Source organism: Lepisma saccharinum, chromosome 10 (genome assembly GCF_977018435.1).
Source record: "Lepisma saccharinum chromosome 10, izLepSacc3.1, whole genome shotgun sequence".
NCBI lineage: Eukaryota > Metazoa > Arthropoda > Insecta > Zygentoma > Lepismatidae > Lepisma > Lepisma saccharinum.
This window is the reverse complement of record NC_139238.1, coordinates 77,680,177-77,702,366: the sequence shown is the minus strand read 5'-3', so window position 1 is coordinate 77,702,366 and position 22,190 is coordinate 77,680,177. Positions and strand designations below refer to the sequence as shown.

The following is a 22,190-nucleotide window of genomic DNA, read 5'->3' as shown; positions in this document are numbered from 1 at the left end:
TTAACTAGAAGCGAACTGTGCTACAATCCACGTTTGCAGCACCTTGTACTTTGCTTATTTTGCACCACCTGAAATAACTCTGTCTCCTAATTGTTTCGTCTTCGAAAAAGATTACTAGGTTGCCTCCCTTCGCTCACCATGCATAAAGGGCTCCCCCAACAAGTTGGGGGTGCAAACTCTCGAGACAGGATAATCCAAAAACAAGACCGAGGCAACTCAAGAAGCACTTCAGCCGATTCAAAAACACCCAGGGATCGCTCTCGATCTCCTCTTCAACTACCAAAGAAACAAAAATATCAAGAACAAACACGCAATCCAAAGTTAAATCCCAGAGATACCACACGAATTGATGATCGAACTGAAGAAAATTCCACTGTCTACAACTTCCTACTACAAAATTACGACCCCAAGTACAGAACTCCTAAGTTGCTCCTTCAACAGTTACAAAAATACCTTCCCCGAGCACAAGTAGAACAAATTATATTCACCAGAAATGGCATCATTATCAAATCCAGAGATCCGCAATTTCTCTCCACTCTGAGAAACAAAGTTTCGTTTGAAATTTTTGGACCACAGGCTGCTCTTTCCCAACTGACACCCAAAACCACCAAACAACCACCACCTCCAAACAAACCACCACACATGTCAGTGGTTATCAGAGGCGTAGATCCAGAACTCGCTGATCAAGAAGTATTAGAAGAACTGCGTTTGGAAGGCCATGAAGTCATAAAATGCGTTCGAATACAGAACAATAATGGTCCAACTTTCCTGATGCGAGTCATAACAGATTGTTCCAACACGATCGATCGCTTACTTCATGAAGGGGCTTATATATATCGCCAAAGACACAGGGTTGAACCTTCACATTCAAAAGCACCCCTTCCATTACGATGCGAACGCTGCCAGAAATACAACTCCCACACTACGGCAAATTGCCCCGAAACACCTATCTGTGGCTATTGCTCTGGCCAACACGCAACTAAAGATTGCACGAATCTAAATGCACCACCCAAGTGTAACACGTGCAAAGAGGCTCATCCCTCATATAGTTATCGCTGTGCTGCCCGTCCAAACCCTGAAGCATCACGACCCGACCTGACTGTACCATTAAGAACAAGGGACTCCACAACTCCACCACAAAACTCTTTGAAACAACCAGTGACGGTTGAAGATCTACTTCGATTCCAAACATTAACTTTACAAAATATCCACCCATTCCTGCGCCAACACATATTACAACAGATAGTCCTGACAGCTAAAACTCTTTTTCGTGTCCACCTGTTTGCTACTTATTCTGGTCCACACGTACATTTTCAAATTGTACCACTGGAAACAGAAGTCTAGGAACCTAATTGTTATTTATATCATTATGGCAGGCTGCATACGGTATAATTTTCTATTTCTAAATATCCGATCATTGCCTAATCGAAAAGTTATATTGCAACACCTACTTCTGGGAGAATCTGTTCACTGCTTCGCCCTAAACGAAACCTATCTCGCTCCAAAAATAAGCTGCCATATACCACCATACAATATTTTACGCTACGATGGTCCACCGGGCTTACGAGTAAATGGCGGCACAGCAATCGGAATAGATAGAAAATTACCATATCGAACAGTTACCTTCCCACCAAACTTGAACCTACCAGAACATACTGCTAGTACCATCTACTTTCCATCCCGAGTCGTTACATTCGCTACCATTTATGTAAGACCAGGGGAGACTATTCCATACGAATTCTTTCAACATATCCAAAACCTCAGTAAACATTATATCATAGCAGCGGACATCAATTTTCATAGTCGCAGCATGCAAGACAAAACAAACTTTTTACAATTTCTGGACCAAAACACCACAGCGGAATTCCATGTACTGCCCAGAGCCACACGTCCCATAAGTAACACCACCCCTGACGTCGTTATAACATCAACATCTCTCAGTGCCTGCTTGAACATATCTGTGCTGGATTCCATTGGCAGTGATCATGATCCAGTAAAAATCACCCTAAATCTTGGTAACCGCAATATAAGCAGTAAAATACAACCCCGCAAAATCTGGTGTTACAACAACGCAAATTGGGAAGCATATAGTGCACAACTACAGCAAGCATTTTTTGATCCACTTCCACCACCAAACAATTCAGAGGAACTCGATACGGCGGTGGAACATCTTACGGCACAGATTACCAGTGCAGCAACCACTAACATACCTACGACCACTCTCAATAGTTACAAACCAAAGCTACCTCCGCAATATCTTCATTTAATCACAGCATCACGACGAGCATACAGGGACTACCTCCAGACCAGAAATCCTGAATCCCTTAACTTACACCGTCAATGGCTGCGTACCGTTCAAAACTATATAAAAGCTTATAAACAACGTCGATGGATTGAAACGTGCAACCAATTGAGTGACGAAAGCCATCCCACAAAATACTGGAAACGTTTCAGGGTGCTCACTGGACAATCCAGTAGTACTCCTTATCCGATAACAACCAAGGACGCAGCTCTAAACACAGACACTGAAAAAGCTTATGCCTTCGCAAATGTCTTGCAAGACACTTTCACTCCAACACCACAACTAGCTCCAAATCTCCGCCTCCAGACCAAAATTGACAGAGTCACCAACCCCAATAACAGGCAACTGCAACCCAGTAATACGCACACTATTGATCCTACAAATGCTCTAACTGTTCCTATCACAACAGATGATATTATCAATACTGTGCGTAGGAAGAGAAACACTGCTCCCGGATTGGACAATATCACATACGTATTGATTAAACAGGCCCCGCTTGCATTGCTGTCCTTTCTGGCCATTATCTACAATTTTATCCTCCGCACAGGACACTACCCGACAGACTGGAAGATTTCAAAGGTTCTAATGTTCCCAAAGCCAAACAAAGATAGTACCAACCCAACAAACTATCGACCTATTCAGCTCACATCAACCTTTAGCAAAATATTCGAACGCATCATTGTTCGACGCATACACATGCACTTACAAGCACACAGTTTACTTCCGTCGCACCAAGCAGGCTTTAGACCTCAACACAGTGTCCTTGATAATTTATTAAAACTAACGACTCGCATCACAAATCACTTCAACACATCCAAACCATCCTGTCTAGTACTATTCGACCTGGAGAAAGCATTTGACAAAGTATGGCATACTGGGCTCATCTACAAGCTCCATAAATTCCAACTACCGCTTTCCTATGTCAGATTAGTACACAGCTTCCTAACAAATAGGGTCGCTTATGTCACTGTAAATGGAGCAATGTCATACCCCATTTTCCCTTACTCTGGCGTTCCACAGGGTGCAGCCTTATCACCATTACTCTATATACTATACGTTGCCGATATGCCAAAACCCCCACAAGTTTCTATCTACCAATTCGCTGACGACACAGCATTTCTCGCCTGTTGTTCAACCATCCAAGCTATAAACAAAACTCTCCAACCAGCTATAAACTCCTTCCAAAGATGGTGTGACACATGGCGTCTCACAATAAATGCTCTCAAAACACAAGCATTGGTGTTTCTGCAGACAGGCTGTCGCTCGAAGATCCAAAGGAACCCAACATTATTAAACATCAAAATACGGGGAACTCCAATTCTGCCTGCCACCACTGCAAAATACCTGGGAGTCATATTTGACTCCAAGCTAACCTGGAAACCTCAATTGCTCAACATCGTCCAAAAAGCTACAAATCGTCTGAGCTTGCTCAAACGGCTAATTGGAACATCCTGGGGACTCAACTCCCAGGCAGTCCTACATACCTACAAGGCTTTCCTTCGACCAGCAATTACTTACGGCCACACTGCATGGATATCAGCCCCAGACTCATTCTATCACAAACTACAAGTTCTGGAAAGACATGCTCTTCGTTTGGCCTTCAGAGTAGTCCTACCAAGTCCTACACGACTACTGTACGAGCGAATAACCTTTCCCGAAATCACAACCCACATCGAAGCCATCCGTCACAAATATATAACTGGTCGAATGAACTCGCACCATCCACAACTTCTTAGCACAATGTACGAAGATGCTCTACACGACTGCCTTCCCACATACCACTGCACACCATTACAGCATCTCTTAACCATGTACACCTTCCTGATAGATCCACAGCATCCTGACTACCAGCTGTATAATATCCATCATCCTCCGGAACTACGGCACGTGATATATCCAACACGTGCCGCACCATAGCAAATTATTACTTTCCTAACTGAAGTAATTTTCCCACTACTGCATAAATAAGATCTAAGTGAACTACCCTCAGAATAAGTAAATATGTACCACTTCATTACTGAAAACACTTAGACCATCACCTTGCAAGGGAAAACATTTATGGAAACAATTCACTTACCAAAGAGAAGGTGTACCCTTCTAAATGGAAAACGAGGACAAAAAAAAAAAAAAAAAAAAAAAAAAAAAAAAAAAAAAAAAAAAAATGCTTTCGGCATACTTACCTGGCGTAGGGGTTACCGTGATCAGCAAGGCGGTTCCCCCGGGGCGAGGCTCTTCCATTGCACTTCGGTTGGGCTGACCCCTGCGAATATCCCAAACGTGGATATCTCGGGCGCGCAATTTTTGGTAGTAGGGACTGCGTTCGCGCCGTCCCTTATAATTATAATTGAAACAGAATATTCACACAAAAAATCATCAAGAGAGTAGAGACAACTTATCGAACTTGAACGAGAACATTGGTTTCCGTATACAAATACCATGCCTGAATGTGTTGCTAGATTCTACCGTCATATCAAATGAATATTGTTTGGTTGGTTTATAGATTTTTCTTTTGTTTAAACGTTGCCTACATCGTTAGGTTAGCAGCAATGGTGAGATAGAGAGAACATCAAGGAAACGCCAATTTCCTTCATTTAATAAATATGCACACAACATAACAATTTAACCTTACCAGATTCGTTTTACGTACCTGTCAATGACGGCGCCGTCTTGACCAATGGGTGGTAGCCACATCTTCGAACAAAAATGTACTTCATATTGACAGTTATTACCTGAAACAAACAACAATTAGAAGTTTTAATATTGGTGTATAATCAAATTATGCAATTTCTGTGTTCCGTTGCAAATGTTAAATTTTAGGTTCAGAGCACCTTGATCCAGGGGTTATAGTTGAACGCGTTTCGAAACCAGAGGTCCTGGGTCAGAAGCTTACAAGGTTCTCACAATATTCTACACACACATTATTTTTAATCGTTTCCAGTAACATTCCTTTCTCTCATTATAGAAGTTTGACGCTGTATAGTGGATTTACATTGTTTCGTATGAAGTAATAATTTTCACTTCATGGTATAATTAAACGAACAATGTAGATTATTATTTTTGATTGATATATTTGAAAAGGATTTATGTAGTTCTTCGTCCAGAATATGATTTCAGTAGTTGTTTTATGTGTTTGAGCACATTTATGTCAAAACAATCCCCAGCCTCCTATAAACTAGTATAAACCGTACAAAATGAAGACTAAAATTGGTATACGCTGTAAGTGCCAAAATAATTCAAACCCCGTTTTCCACGTTAAACTGTGTAATGTGCCATGCTTTATAATGTGGTAAACGTGAAAAGTGGCTGGTAGCCTTCTAAGTAGTTCAAAGTGCGTGAAAAGAGGCCACTAGTGTGAACGTTCTTATGGGCTGATGTGCGGAACGATGGGATTTATCAACACTTTCGCTTTTGGCACTTACAACGTTTACCACTTTTAGTCCTCAAATAATTATTTTTTCCAGGCGCGGGGCTTCGAACGTGTGCCCTAGTTGGCCATCCATAATGCCGGCTCTCGTCTTCCCAGTCTGATAGCAAATGCCTGTGGACGCCATGTGATGTCCTTTAATTTAAAATTTTCACGACCGATTCGTATGTTAGTAAATGATGTGTACAGCCACGGACAAAATATTTATTACTGACTCGTTCCCTATTATAGTATTAGGTAAAATAAAGGTAAAGTTCCTCGCGTGCCATGAAGGCACATTTAGGGGATGTAAGCGTACCAAGGTGTGGGCTTAGCACCACGCTCCTACCGCCTTTACGCCCCCTAGGAACCCAATGATTTGAGGTTGGGTGAGCCCCAGAGCCACTTTATGTGGGGGACCAGAGGAAAGGAATGTTAGCTATGTATATATCATAATTGTCGCATGATTTACTGCCACTACTCCGTCTCGGTTATCTGTGGAGCAAACGAACGAAAACTGTCCCTGCGCAAGTAGTAACGCGAGACGGCTCGATCAATGAACACGTGAGAGGATATGGGATTGCCTGTAGGGGACGACTTCAGTAATCAACCTTCCCAGCACCGTGTATTGCTTCGCTCTGCTCAATCTCCTGCTACGCACGACATTGCTCCAGAGATAGGCGGGACAGAGTATAAATGTCAACCTCTCTTCTACGTTACACTGTGGATCGTATTTTGCAGACTAACGAGGCTATGGCGTCTGTACTCATGTCCAGTATAATCCCCGTGAACCTTGTTTTGTGAACTGCCCATGTGTTTTTGCGACTGTCCTTTCATCTACCTCATCTTTTCACAATTCATCTTCATGTAAGCGATTAGCCAAATGTGGAAGAAAACCTAAGTCAAATAAAACAAATCAATGAAATCAATTAATCTAAAATGCTAATGAAGTATAGTCTTATGTTCAATTCCTTCTTAATTGAAAGGGATAAGAAAAAATACCCCTTATAGAGCGAAGTACACAGTGAGCAGTTGAAAGACATGAGCAGGAAGACACAATGAAGGGAAGGGACGTTTAAATGGGTGAAATAAGGAAGGATATATTACGATTCGCACAGGGAAGATAGGAATGATAGCCAAGCGGCATTACAACAGGTGACGACATGGAGTAACTTCCTACTCTTTGTTAGATTGGAGTGGATAGAGGGAAATTTAATCAGAAGATTTGGCGAATCGATTATCTGTTTGCGACCATGCTTGTGTGTGAAAGCAAGGATTGGGGGGCGGTAAATATTATACAAGCAGAGATAAATCATAAACTTTATATCTGCACACCCTAATTTATCAAAATTTGACTGCTGCTCACCCGGTCAATATTTTCTGGCGCCGCCCCTTCGTCAGTATCAAGTTTGTCGACGTCCTTCTCGACGTGTGAGACCCTGTCGACCATTTTCGCAATTGTTCCATTCATTAATCTCACTTTCTTCACGATTGTCTCGTTCGAAACCCTTACCATTTCCAGTATTTCACGAATTTCACATAGTTCACTTTGGTCCGGAGCGGGGTGATATGTGCCAAGGTATAAATTACATCTCTTCCACAAACCAAACTCTACTGTCTGCATAAAGTTTACAATAAATAATGAACGTTTTTAGTGTTGAATTCAAGCTGTATATTAATACATACAAGTATTTATGCTACATTACTTAAATAAAGCAACTTTTATGGTTTTGCGAATGTAGTAGTTAATTAGGAAAATAGTCTCGGACGCTAATTTCATGGGAGAAAGTTCTTCAATTTTTGGCCCCCTCCCCCAAAGTTAGGCTCCAAGTTACGCCCATGTCCACCACTGTTCCGAAGTCAGTTCTGTCTGAAATTTTATAGGTGTCATAAGCCTTTCTCTTTTACTTAACAACTGAAAATTTGGGGGCACGAGAGCCCCCCTTGCCTCGCCAAGTTACGCCTATGAATTACAGTATTTTAATGTAATTAAATTAAATGTAATATTTCGCATGATTTTTTTCCAGGGAGGGGCAAGCAAAGTATTTTTTTTCAGGGGTGGCAAAGGAGTGATATTTTTCTCCATAATAGTGATACCCCCTGAAGAAACACTATTTCAGTCCGAAATTAACATGTACCTTCAACGAATTTACAATAAATAACATAAGTTACTGTGACCGAAATGATATATCTTTTGGTGGACATTCATTTTCCAGGGGGGTGTGGCCTCCGTTGCCCCCCTTCCGGACGTTCATGGTGACATCGCATGATATTTAATCTGATTTGAACGGGGTGAATGTAATTACAGAATCGCTCACCAGATGTCACATCCAGCTGGAATATACACCTAGAAAAATGTTCCCGCTAGATGGCAGGAGTAATGAAATGATTTTTCTCTTGAATCAAAAGTAAGTTAAACTATCTGTGAATTCCAAATTTTCCTAAAAATTAGCCTTGTAGTGTGTATTAATGATATTGTTAAACGTTTAATGTAATAAATGTAATTTTTAGTCAAGTGTAGCATAAATACTTGAAGTAACGCAAGGTGCCGCGTGTAGTTACTTTAGACGAGTTAGTTAGGGTCGGGCGTTTCGTGCTTTCGGCATACTTACCTGGCGTAGGGGTTACCGTGATCAGCAAGGCGGTTCCCCCGGGGCGAGGCTCTTCCATTGCACTTCGGTTGGGCTGACCCCTGCGAATATCCCAAACGTGGATATCTCGGGCGCGCAATTTTTGGTAGTAGGGACTGCGTTCGCGCCGTCCCTTATAATTATAATTGAAACAGAATATTCACACAAAAAATCATCAAGAGAGTAGAGACAACTTATCGAACTTGAACGAGAACATTGGTTTCCGTATACAAATACCATGCCTGAATGTGTTGCTAGATTCTACCGTCATATCAAATGAATATTGTTTGGTTGGTTTATAGATTTTTCTTTTGTTTAAACGTTGCCTACATCGTTAGGTTAGCAGCAATGGTGAGATAGAGAGAACATCAAGGAAACGCCAATTTCCTTCATTTAATAAATATGCACACAACATAACAATTTAACCTTACCAGATTCGTTTTACGTACCTGTCAATGACGGCGCCGTCTTGACCAATGGGTGGTAGCCACATCTTCGAACAAAAATGTACTTCATATTGACAGTTATTACCTGAAACAAACAACAATTAGAAGTTTTAATATTGGTGTATAATCAAATTATGCAATTTCTGTGTTCCGTTGCAAATGTTAAATTTTAGGTTCAGAGCACCTTGATCCAGGGGTTATAGTTGAACGCGTTTCGAAACCAGAGGTCCTGGGTCAGAAGCTTACAAGGTTCTCACAATATTCTACACACACATTATTTTTAATCGTTTCCAGTAACATTCCTTTCTCTCATTATAGAAGTTTGACGCTGTATAGTGGATTTACATTGTTTCGTATGAAGTAATAATTTTCACTTCATGGTATAATTAAACGAACAATGTAGATTATTATTTTTGATTGATATATTTGAAAAGGATTTATGTAGTTCTTCGTCCAGAATATGATTTCAGTAGTTGTTTTATGTGTTTGAGCACATTTATGTCAAAACAATCCCCAGCCTCCTATAAACTAGTATAAACCGTACAAAATGAAGACTAAAATTGGTATACGCTGTAAGTGCCAAAATAATTCAAACCCCGTTTTCCACGTTAAACTGTGTAATGTGCCATGCTTTATAATGTGGTAAACGTGAAAAGTGGCTGGTAGCCTTCTAAGTAGTTCAAAGTGCGTGAAAAGAGGCCACTAGTGTGAACGTTCTTATGGGCTGATGTGCGGAACGATGGGATTTATCAACACTTTCGCTTTTGGCACTTACAACGTTTACCACTTTTAGTCCTCAAATAATTATTTTTTCCAGGCGCGGGGCTTCGAACGTGTGCCCTAGTTGGCCATCCATAATGCCGGCTCTCGTCTTCCCAGTCTGATAGCAAATGCCTGTGGACGCCATGTGATGTCCTTTAATTTAAAATTTTCACGACCGATTCGTATGTTAGTAAATGATGTGTACAGCCACGGACAAAATATTTATTACTGACTCGTTCCCTATTATAGTATTAGGTAAAATAAAGGTAAAGTTCCTCGCGTGCCATGAAGGCACATTTAGGGGATGTAAGCGTACCAAGGTGTGGGCTTAGCACCACGCTCCTACCGCCTTTACGCCCCCCTAGGAACCCAATGATTTGAGGTTGGGTGAGCCCCAGAGCCGCTTTATGTGGGGGACCAGAGGAAAGGAATGTTAGCTATGTATATATCATAATTGCCGCATGATTTACTGCCACTACTCCGTCTCGGTTATCTGTGGAGCAAACGAACGAAAACTGTCCCTGCGCAAGTAGTAACGCGAGACGGCTCGATCAATGAACACGTGAGAGGATATGGGATTGCCTGTAGGGGACGACTTCAGTAATCAACCTTCCCAGCACCGTGTATTGCTTCGCTCTGCTCAATCTCCTGCTACGCACGACATTGCTCCAGAGATAGGCGGGACAGAGTATAAATGTCAACCTCTCTTCTACGTTACACTGTGGATCGTATTTTGCAGACTAACGAGGCTATGGCGTCTGTACTCATGTCCAGTATAATCCCCGTGAACCTTGTTTTGTGAACTGCCCATGTGTTTTTGCGACTGTCCTTTCATCTACCTCATCTTTTCACAATTCATCTTCATGTAAGCGATTAGCCAAATGTGGAAGAAAACCTAAGTCAAATAAAACAAATCAATGAAATCAATTAATCTAAAATGCTAATGAAGTATAGTCTTATGTTCAATTCCTTCTTAATTGAAAGGGATAAGAAAAAATACCCCTTATAGAGCGAAGTACACAGTGAGCAGTTGAAAGACATGAGCAGGAAGACACAATGAAGGGAAGGGACGTTTAAATGGGTGAAATAAGGAAGGATATATTACGATTCGCACAGGGAAGATAGGAATGATAGCCAAGCGGCATTACAACAGGTGACGACATGGAGTAACTTCCTACTCTTTGTTAGATTGGAGTGGATAGAGGGAAATTTAATCAGAAGATTTGGCGAATCGATTATCTGTTTGCGACCATGCTTGTGTGTGAAAGCAAGGATTGGGGGGCGGTAAATATTATACAAGCAGAGATAAATCATAAACTTTATATCTGCACACCCTAATTTATCAAAATTTGACTGCTGCTCACCCGGTCAATATTTTCGTCAGTATCAAGTTTGTCGACGTCCTTCTCGACGTGTGAGACCCTGTCGACCATTTTCGCAATTGTTCCATTCATTAATCTCACTTTCTTCACGATTGTCTCGTTCGAAACCCTTACCATTTCCAGTATTTCACGAATTTCACATAGTTCACTTTGGTCCGGAGCGGGGTGATATGTGCCAAGGTATAAATTACATCTCTTCCACAAACCAAACTCTACTGTCTGCATAAAGTTTACAATAAATAATGAACGTTTTTAGTGTTGAATTCAAGCTGTATATTAATACATACAAGTATTTATGCTACATTACTTAAATAATACAACTTTTATGGTTTTGCGAATGTAGTAGTTAATTAGGAAAATAGTCTCGGACGCTAATTTCATGGGAGAAAGTTCTTCAATTTTTGGCCCCCTCCCCCAAAGTTAGGCTCCAAGTTACGCCCATGTCCACCACTGTTCCGAAGTCAGTTCTGTCTGAAATTTTATAGGTGTCATAAGCCTTTCTCTTTTACTTAACAACTGAAAATTTGAGGGCACGAGAGCCCCCCTTGCCTCGCCAAGTTACGCCTATGAATTACAGTATTTTAATGTAATTAAATTAAATGTAATATTTCGCATGATTTTTTTTTTCCAGGGAGGGGCAAGCAAAGTATTTTTTTTCAGGGGTGGCAAAGGAGTGATATTTTTCTCCATAATAGTGATACCCCCTGAAGAAACACTATTTCAGTCCGAAATTAACATGTACCTTCAACGAATTTACAATAAATAACATAAGTTACTGTGACCGAAATGATATATCTTTTGGTGGACATTCATTTTCCAGGGGGGTGTGGCCTCCGTTGCCCCCCTTCCGGACGTTCATGGTGACATCGCATGATATTTAATCTGATTTGAACGGGGTGAATGTAATTACAGAATCGCTCACCAGATGTCACATCCAGCTGGAATATACACCTAGAAAAATGTTCCCGCTAGATGGCAGGAGTAATGAAATGATTTTTCTCTTGAATCAAAAGTAAGTTAAACTATCTGTGAATTCCAAATTTTCCTAAAAATTAGCCTTGTAGTGTGTATTAATGATATTGTTAAACGTTTAATGTAATAAATGTAATTTTTAGTCAAGTGTAACATAAATACTTGAAGTAACGCAAGGTGCCGCGTGTAGTTACTTTAGACGAGTTAGTTAGGGTCGGGCGTTTCGTGCTTTCGGCCATCAAGGTATAGGTAATCGGAAGTCGGTCTCTCTTGTGTCACGCATCGTGGGCCAATTATTCCAGGTGGAAGCCGTAAGTCTGGAACGGACAAACGGTACCAATTGTGCCTATACGGTGGTTAGGTGATTGCGAGGAACCTTTTTGGTTGAACACGTTGAGTGGAGCAGACATACGACTTGCACTATTTTTTGAAACTGTTTTCCCTTACATCCTTCCTCTTCTTTTGTCTTGGGCTCTACAATTAGTTTGGAATTTGGATTCGCTTCTTTGGATTGAGTTGTCAGTTGGTTTGAGTTTGTGCCTCTTTTTTCATAGGATTTGAGTTTGTTCTATTGGATCATATAAACAACTCACGGTTGTGGTCTTCTGATATGCATCATGGTCTTCCTGCAACGCTGCTACGACAGCGAGAAGGGGTGAAAACCTTCACCGGAGGTACTAAACGGACGGACGGTCCAAACTCCGAGACGATGCTCGATTCACGAAGTACCAATGATCCAATGCAAACGTCCAGCTATTCCACAAAACACCGACGTCGCAATTCCTATGAAGGATTACCTCTACCTCAACGTCAACGATCTAGATCACCAATTAAACGAGATACAGGAAATACAGCTCATGCAACCCAACTAAAATCCAAACAACAGGATAACAGCTTATACAACTTCCTGCTCACCAATTACGACACCAAATTCAATACAGCAAAACATGTGTTCCAACAAACATCTAAGTATGTACCAAGGGCACAAATTGCACAAATACTGTTCACCCGTAATGGCATCATATTGAAATCACCAGATCCAGACTTTGCAAAACTAATTAGAAACAAAGCTTCTTTTGAAATTTATGGAGCCAAAGCAAACATCCAAACACTGAATGCTTCCACTCAAAAACAACCACCACCACCACATAAATCCCCACTACTATCAGTAGTCATCAGGGGTGTAGAACCTGTCTTAACAGACGAGGAGATCTTTGAGGAACTGGAATGCGAAGGTGTACAAATCCGCAAATGTATCCGTATTCGCAATAACAACGGACCCACATACATGGTGCGGGTCCTAACAGACTCACAAAATGCTGTAGACACACTACTACACAGCGGAGCATACATATACAGACGCAGGTACAAAGTTGAACCATCCCGTTCTCAACAACCTCTTCCATTGCGGTGCGAAAAATGCCAACAGTATAACAAGCACACTACCGCTGCATGTCCAAACCGAGATAAATGCGGATACTGTTCAGGACCCCATTCAACCAAAGAATGTCAAAACCAAACTGCTCCACCAAAATGTGTCACATGTACGGAAAACCATCCTACATACAGCTACAAATGCAAAGCCAAGCCAGAAGCAATACCTGAACACCCCGACCTAACAGTCCCCCTGCGCACCAATGACACTGCTACGGAACCTGACAACTCACTACGACATCCTGTAACAGTGGAAGATCTAATACGTTTCTTCACACTGACTCTCCAAAATGTGCACCCATTTTTAAGAACGCACATATTAACCCAAGTAACGGCATCGGCAAAAACCATTTTCAACTTGCAACTCCATGCAACATACTCTGGTCCTCACGTGCATTTCCACATATCCCACTTGGAAACTGCGGTTTAAGGTTTTGAATATGGCAGTACGGAATATGTATAATTTTCTATTTTTAAATATCCGATCCGTTTCTAAACGAAAAGCTTTGTTGCAACACCTGCTCTTGGAAGAATCTGTTCACTGCTTTGCGCTAAACGAAACCTATCTTGCTCCAAAAATGATCTGTCATATTCCACCATACAACATCTTACGCCACGATGGCCCGCCGGGCTTAAGAGTAAACGGCGGCACAGCAATTGGAGTAGATAGAAAATTACCATATCGAACAGTTACCTTCCCACCACACTTCCACTTGCCAGAACATACTGCTAGTACAATCTACTTTCCATCCCGGGTCGTTACATTTGCTACCATCTATGTAAGACCAGGGGAGACTATTCCATACCAATTCTTTCAACATATCCAAACCCTTAGCAAACATTATATCATAGCAGCGGACATCAATTATCATAGTCGAACCATGCAAGACAAAACAAACTTTTTACAATTTCTGGACCAAAACACTACAGCAGAATTCCACGTACTGCCCAGAGCCACACGTCCCATAAGTAACACTACTCCTGACGTTGTTATAACATCAACATCTCTAAGTGCCTGCTTGAACATATCTGTGCTGGATTCCATCGGCAGTGACCATGACCCAGTGAAAATTACCTTAAATCTTGGTAACCGCAATACGAGCAGTACAATACAACCTCGAAAAATCTGGTGTTACAACAAAGCGAACTGGGAGGCATATAGTGAAAAGCTACAGAATGCTTTTTCTCACCCGCATCCAGAACCAAACAACTCAGAGGAACTCGATACGTCGGTGGAACATCTTACTGCTCAGATTACCAGTGCGGCAACCACTAACATACCTACGACGACTCTCAATAGTTACAAACCAAAGCTACCTCCGCAATATCTTCACCTAATCACAGCATCACGACGAGCATACAGGGACTATCTCCAGACCAGAAATCCTGAATCCCTTAACTTACACCGTCAATGGCTGCGTACAGTTCATAACTATATAAAAGCTTATAAACAACGTCGATGGATTGAAACGTGCAACCAATTGAGTGACGAAAGCCATCCCACAAAATACAGGAAACGTTTCAAGGTGCTCACTGGACAATCCAGTAGTACTCCTTATCCGATAACAATCAAGGACGCAGCTCTAAACACAGACACTGAAAAAGCTTATGCCTTCGCAAATGCCTTGCAAGACACTTTCACTCCGACACCGCAACTAGCTCCAAATCTCCGCCTCCAGACCAAAATTGACAGAGTCACAAACCCCAATAACAGGCAACTGCAACCCAGTAATACGCACACTATTGATCCTACAAATGCTCTAACTGTTCCTATCACAACAGACGATATTATCAATACTGTGCGTAGGAAGAGAAACACTGCTCCCGGATTGGACAATATCACATACGTATTGATTAAACAGGCCCCGCTTGCATTGCTGTCCTTTCTGGCCATTATCTACAATTTCATCCTCCGCACAGGACACTACCCGACAGACTGGAAGATTTCAAAGGTTCTAATGTTCCCAAAGCCACACAAAGATAGTACCAACCCAACAAACTATCGACCTATTCAGCTCACATCAACCTTTAGCAAAATATTCGAACGCATCATTGTTCGACGCATACACATGCACTTAGAAGCACACAGCTTACTTCCGTCGCAGCAAGCAGGCTTTAGACCTCAACACAGTGTCCTTGATAATTTATTAAAACTAACGACTCGCATCACAAATCATTTCAACACATCCAAACCATCCTGCCTAGTACTATTCGACCTGGAGAAAGCATTTGACAAAGTATGGCATACTGGGCTCATCTACAAGCTCCATAAATTCCACCTACCGCTTTCCTATGTCAGATTAGTACACAGCTTCCTAACAAATAGGGTCGCCTATGTCACTGTAAATGGAGCAATGTCATACCCCATTTTCCCTTACTCTGGCGTTCCACAGGGTGCTGCTTTATCACCATTACTCTACATACTATACGTTGCCGATATGCCAAAACCCCCACAAGTTTCTATCTACCAATTCGCTGACGACACCGCATTTCTCGCCTGTTGTTCAACCATCCAAGCTATAAACAAAACTCTCCAACCAGCTATAAACTCCTTCCAAAGATGGTGTGACACATGGCGTCTCACAATTAATGCTCTCAAAACACAAGCATTGGTGTTTCTGCAGACAGGCTGTCGCTCGAAGATCCAAAGGAACCCAACATTATTAAACATCAAAATACGGGGAACTCCAATTCTGCCTGCCACCACTGCAAAATACCTGGGAGTCATATTTGACTCCAAGCTAACCTGGAAACCTCAATTGCTCAACATCGTCCAAAAAGCTACAAATCGTCTGAGCTTGCTCAAACGGCTAATTGGAACATCCTGGGGACTCAACTCCCAGGTTGTCCTACATACCTACAAGGCTTTCCTTCGACCAGCAATTACTTACGGCCACACTGCATGGATATCAGCGCCAGACTCATTCTATCACAAACTACAAGTTCTGGAAAGACATGCTCTTCGTTTGGCCTTCAGAGTAGTCCTACCAAGTCCTACACGACTACTGTACGAGCGAATAACCTTTCCAGAAATCACAACCCACATCGAAGCCATCCGTCACAAATATATAACTGGTCGAATGAACTCGCACCATCCACAACTTCTTAGCACAATGTACGAAGATGCTCTACACGACTGCCTTCCCACATACCACTGCACACCATTACAGCATCTCTTAACCATGTACACCTTCCTGATAGATCCACAGCATCCTGACTACCAGCTGTATAATATCCATCATCCTCCGGAACTACGGCACGTGATATATCCAACACATGCCGCACCATAACAAATTATTACTTTCCTAACTGAAGTAATTTTCCCACTACTGCATAAATAAGATCTAAGTGAACTACCCTCAGAATAAGTAAATATGTACCACTTCATTACTGAAAACACTTAGACCATCACCTTGCAAGGGAAAACATTTATGGAAACAATTCACTTACCAAAGAGAAGGTGTACCCTTCTAAATGGAAAACGCGGACAAAAAAAAAAAAAAAAAAAAAAAAAAAAAAAAAAAAAAAATGCTTTCGGCGATTATCAAGGTATAGGTAATCGTAAGTCGGTCTCTCTTGTGTCACGCATCGTGGGCCAATTATTCCAGGTGGAAGCCGTAAGTCTGGAACGGACAAACGGTGGTTAGGTGATTGCGAGGAACCTTTTTGGTTGAACACGTTGAGTGGAGCAGACATACGACTTGCACTATTTTTTGAAACTGTTTTCCCTTACTACCTTCATCCTTCCTCTTCTTTTGTCTTGGGCTCTACAATTAGTTTGGAATTTGGATTCGCTTCTTTGGATTGAGTTGTCAGTTGGTTTGAGTTTGTGCCTCTTTTCCCATAGGATTTGCGTTTGTTCTATTGGATCATATAAACAACTCACGGTTGTGGTCTTCTGATATGCATCATGGTCTTCCTGCAACGCTGCTACGACAGCGAGAAGGGGTGAAAACCTTCACCGGAGGTACTAAACGGACGGACGGTCCAAACTCCGAGACGATGCTCGATTCACGAAGTACCAATGATCCAATGCAAACGTCCAGCTATTCCACAAAACACCGACGTCGCAATTCCTATGAAGGATTACCTCTACCTCAACGTCAACGATCTAGATCACCAATTAAACGAGATACAGGAAATACAGCTCATGCAACCCAACTAAAATCCAAACAACAGGATAACAGCTTATACAACTTCCTGCTCACCAATTACGACACCAAATTCAATACAGCAAAACATGTGTTCCAACAAACATCTAAGTATGTACCAAGGGCACAAATTGCACAAATACTGTTCACCCGTAATGGCATCATATTGAAATCACCAGATCCAGACTTTGCAAAACTAATTAGAAACAAAGCTTCTTTTGAAATCTATGGAGCCAAAGCAAACATCCAAACACTAAATGCTTCCATTCAAAAACAACCACCACCACCACATAAATCCCCACTACTATCAGTTGTCATCAGGGGTGTAGAACCTAGTCTAACAGACGAGGAGATTTTTGAGGAACTGGAATGCGAAGGTGTACAAATCCGCAAATGTATCCGTATTCGCAATAACAACGGACACACATACATGGTGCGGGTCCTAACAGACTCACAAAATGCTGTAGACACCCTACTACACACTGGAGCATACATATACAGACGCAGGTACAAAGTTGAACCATCTCGTTCTCAACAACCTCTTCCATTGCGGTGCGAAAAATGCCAACAGTATAACAAGCACACTACTGCTGCATGTCCAAACCGAGATAAATGCGGATACTGTTCAGGACCCCATTCAACCAGAGAATGTCAAAACCAAACTGCTGCACCAAAATGTGTCACATGTACGGAAAACCATCCTACATACAGTTACAAATGCAAAGCCAAGCCAGATGCAATACCTGAACACCCTGATCTAACAGTTCCCCTGCGCACCAATGACACTGCTACAGAACCTGACAATTCACTACGACATCCAGTAACAGTGGAAGATCTAATACGTTTCTTCACCCTGACTCTCCAAAATGTGCACCCATTTTTAAGAACGCACATATTAACCCAAGTAACGGCATCTGCAAAAACCATTTTCAACTTGCAACTCCATGCAACATACTCTGGTCCTCATGTGCATTTCCACATATCCCACTTGGAAACTGCGGTTTAAGGTTTTGAATATGGCAGTACGGAATATGTATAATTTTCTATTTTTAAATATCCGATCCGCTTCTAAACGAAAAGCTTTATTGCAACACCTGCTCTTGGAAGAATCTGTTCACTGCTTTGCGCTAAACGAAACCTATCTGGCTCCAAAAATGATCTGTCATATTCCACCATACAACATCTTACGCCACGATGGTCCACCGGGCTTAAGAGTAAACGGCGGCACAGCAATTGGAGTAGATAGAAAATTACCATATCGAACAGTTACCTTCCCACCACACTTCCACTTGCCAGAACATACTGCTAGTACCATCTACTTTCCATCCCGGGTCGTTACATTTGCTACCATCTATGTAAGACCAGGGGAGACTATTCCATACCAATTCTTTCAACATATCCAAACCCTTAGCAAACATTATATCATAGCAGCGGACATCAATTACCATAGTCGTAGCATGCAAGACAAAACAAACTTTTTACAATTTCTGGACCAAAACACTACAGCGGAATTCCATGTACTGCCCAGAGCCACACGTCCCATAAGTAATACTACCCCTGACGTCGTTATAACATCAACATCTCTTAGTACCTGTTTGAACATATCGGTGCTGGATTCCATCGGCAGTGACCATGACCCAGTGAAAATCACCTTAAATCTTGGTAACCGCAATACGAGCAGTACAATACAACCTCGAAAAATCTGGTGTTACAACAAAGCAAACTGGGAGGCATATAGTGCAAAGCTACAGCAGGCATTTTCTGACCCACTTCCACCACCAAACAATTCAGAGGAACTCGATACGGCGGTGGAACATCTTAGGGCACAGATTACCAGTGCAGCAACCACTAACATACCTACGACCACTCTCAATAGTTACAAACCAAAGCTACCTCCGCAATATCTTCACCTAATCACAGCATCACGACGAGCATACAGGGACTACCTCCAGACCAGAAATCCTGAATCCCTTAACTTACACCGTCAATGGCTGCGTACAGTTCAAAACTATATAAAAGCTTATAAACAACGTCGATGGATTGAAACGTGCAACCAATTGAGTGACGAAAGCCATCCCACAAAATACTGGAAACGTTTCAAGGTGCTCACTGGACAATCCAGTAGTACTCCTTATCCGATAACAATCAAGGACGCAGCTCTAAACACAGACACTGAAAAAGCTTATGCCTTCGCAAATGTCTTGCAAGACACTTTCACTCCAACACCACAACTAGCTCCAAATCTCCGCCTCCAGACCAAAATTGACAGAGTCACCAACCCCAATAACAGGCAACTGCAACCCAGTAATACACACACTATTGATCCTACAAATGCTCTAACTGTTCCTATCACAACAGATGATATTATCAATACTGTGCGTAGGAAGAGAAACACTGCTCCCGGATTGGACAATATCACATACGTATTGATTAAACAGGCCCCGCTTGCATTGCTGTCCTTTCTGGCCATTATCTACAATTTTATCCTCCGCACAGGACACTACCCGACAGACTGGAAGATTTCAAAGGTTCTAATGTTCCCAAAACCAAACAAAGATAGTACCAACCCAACAAACTATCGACCTATTCAGCTCACATCAACCTTTAGCAAAATATTCGAACGCATCATTGTTCGACGCATACACATACACTTACAAGCACACAGTTTACTTCCGTCGCACCAAGCAGGCTTTAGACCTCAACACAGTGTCCTTGATAATTTATTAAAACTAACGACTCGCATCACAAATCACTTCAACACATCCAAACCATCCTGTCTAGTACTATTCGACCTGGAGAAAGCTTTTGACAAAGTATGGCATACTGGGCTCATCTACAAGCTCCATAAATTCCACCTACCGCTTTCCTATGTCAGATTAGTACACAGCTTCCTAACAAATAGGGTCGCTTATGTCACTGTAAATGGAGCAATGTCATACCCCATTTTCCCTTGCTCTGGCGTTCCACAGGGTGCTGCTTTATCACCATTACTCTACATACTATACGTTGCCGATATGCCAAAACCCCCACAAGTTTCTATCTACCAATTCGCTGACGACACCGCATTTCTCGCCTGTTGTTCAACCATCCAAGCTATAAACAAAACTCTCCAACCAGCTATAAACTCCTTCCAAAGATGGTGTGACACATGGCGTCTCACAATAAATGCTCTCAAAACACAAGCATTGGTGTTTCTACAGACAGGCTGTCGCTCGAAGATCCAAAGGAACCCAACATTATTAAACATCAAAATACGGGGAACGCCAATTCTGCCTGCCACCACTGCAAAATACCTAGGAGTCATATTTGACTCCAAGCTAACATGGAAACCTCAATTGCTCAACATCGTCCAAAAAGCTACAAATCGTCTGAGCTTGCTCAAACGGCTAATTGGAACATCCTGGGGACTCAACTCCCAGGTTGTCCTACATACCTACAAGGTTTTCCTTCGACCAGCAATAATTTACGGCCACACTGCATGGATATCAGCGCCAGACTCATTCTATCACAAACTACAAGTTCTGGAAAGACATGCTCTTCGTTTGGCGTTCAGAGTAGTCCTACCAAGTCCTACACGACTACTGTACGAGCGAATAACCTTCCCGGAAATCACAACCCACATCGAAGCCATCCGTCACAAATATATAACTGGTCGAATGAACTCGCACCATCCACAACTTCTCAGCACAATGTACGAAGATGCTCTACACGACTGCCTTCCCACTTACCACTGCACACCATTACAGCATCTCTTAACCATGTATACCTTCCTGATAGATCCACAGCATCCTGATTATCAGCTGTATATAATCCATCATCCTCCGGAACTACGGCACGTGATATATCCAACACATGCCGCACCATAGCAAATTATTACTTTCCTAACAAGTAATTTTCCCACTACTGAATAAATAACATCTAAGTGAACTACCCCCAGAATAAGTAAATTTGTACCACTTCAATACTGAAAACACACTTAGACCATCACCTTGCAAGGTAAAACACTTATGAAAACAATTCACTTACCAAAGAGAAGGTGTAGCCTTCTAAATGGAAAACGAGGAAAAAAAAAAAAAGTGCTTTCGGCATACTTACCTGGCGTAGGGGTTACCGTGATCAGCAAGGCGGTTCCCCCGGGGCGAGGCTCTTCCATTGCACTTCGGTTGGGCTGACCCCTGCGAATATCCCAAACGTGGATATCTCGGGCGCGCAATTTTTGGTAGTAGGGACTGCGTTCGCGCCGTCCCTTATAATTATAATTGAAACAGAATATTCACACAAAAAATCATCAAGAGAGTAGAGACAACTTATCGAACTTGAACGAGAACATTGGTTTCCGTATACAAATACCATGCCTGAATGTGTTGCTAGATTCTACCGTCATATCAAATGAATATTGTTTGGTTGGTTTATAGATTTTTCTTTTGTTTAAACGTTGCCTACATCGTTAGGTTAGCAGCAATGGTGAGATAGAGAGAACATCAAGGAAACGCCAATTTCCTTCATTTAATAAATATGCACACAACATAACAATCTAACTTTACCAGATTCGTTTTACATACCTGTCAATGACGGCGCCGTCTTGACCAATGGGTGGCCACATCTATGAACAAAAATGTACTTCATATTGACAGTTAATACCTGAAACAAACAACAATTAGAAGTTTTAATATTGGTGTATAATCAAATTATGCAATTTCTGTGTTCC

At 41.8% G+C, this 22,190-nt stretch overlaps 3 non-coding genes across 3 annotated transcripts; all 3 read left to right on the top strand.

Moving 5' to 3' along the window:
• The first annotated feature begins 4,474 nt into the window (after positions 1-4,474).
• On the top strand, positions 4,475-4,636 carry LOC145994492 (U1 spliceosomal RNA). The gene has a single exon (XR_014442358.1). It is a non-coding gene; the product is annotated as a U1 spliceosomal RNA (small nuclear RNA).
• A 3,673-nt stretch (positions 4,637-8,309) lies between these two features.
• On the top strand, positions 8,310-8,471 carry LOC145994491 (U1 spliceosomal RNA). The gene has a single exon (XR_014442357.1). It is a non-coding gene; the product is annotated as a U1 spliceosomal RNA (small nuclear RNA).
• A 13,098-nt stretch (positions 8,472-21,569) lies between these two features.
• On the top strand, positions 21,570-21,731 carry LOC145994490 (U1 spliceosomal RNA). Its single transcript, XR_014442356.1, has one exon. It is a non-coding gene; the product is annotated as a U1 spliceosomal RNA (small nuclear RNA).
• Positions 21,732-22,190: the final 459 nt, after the last annotated feature.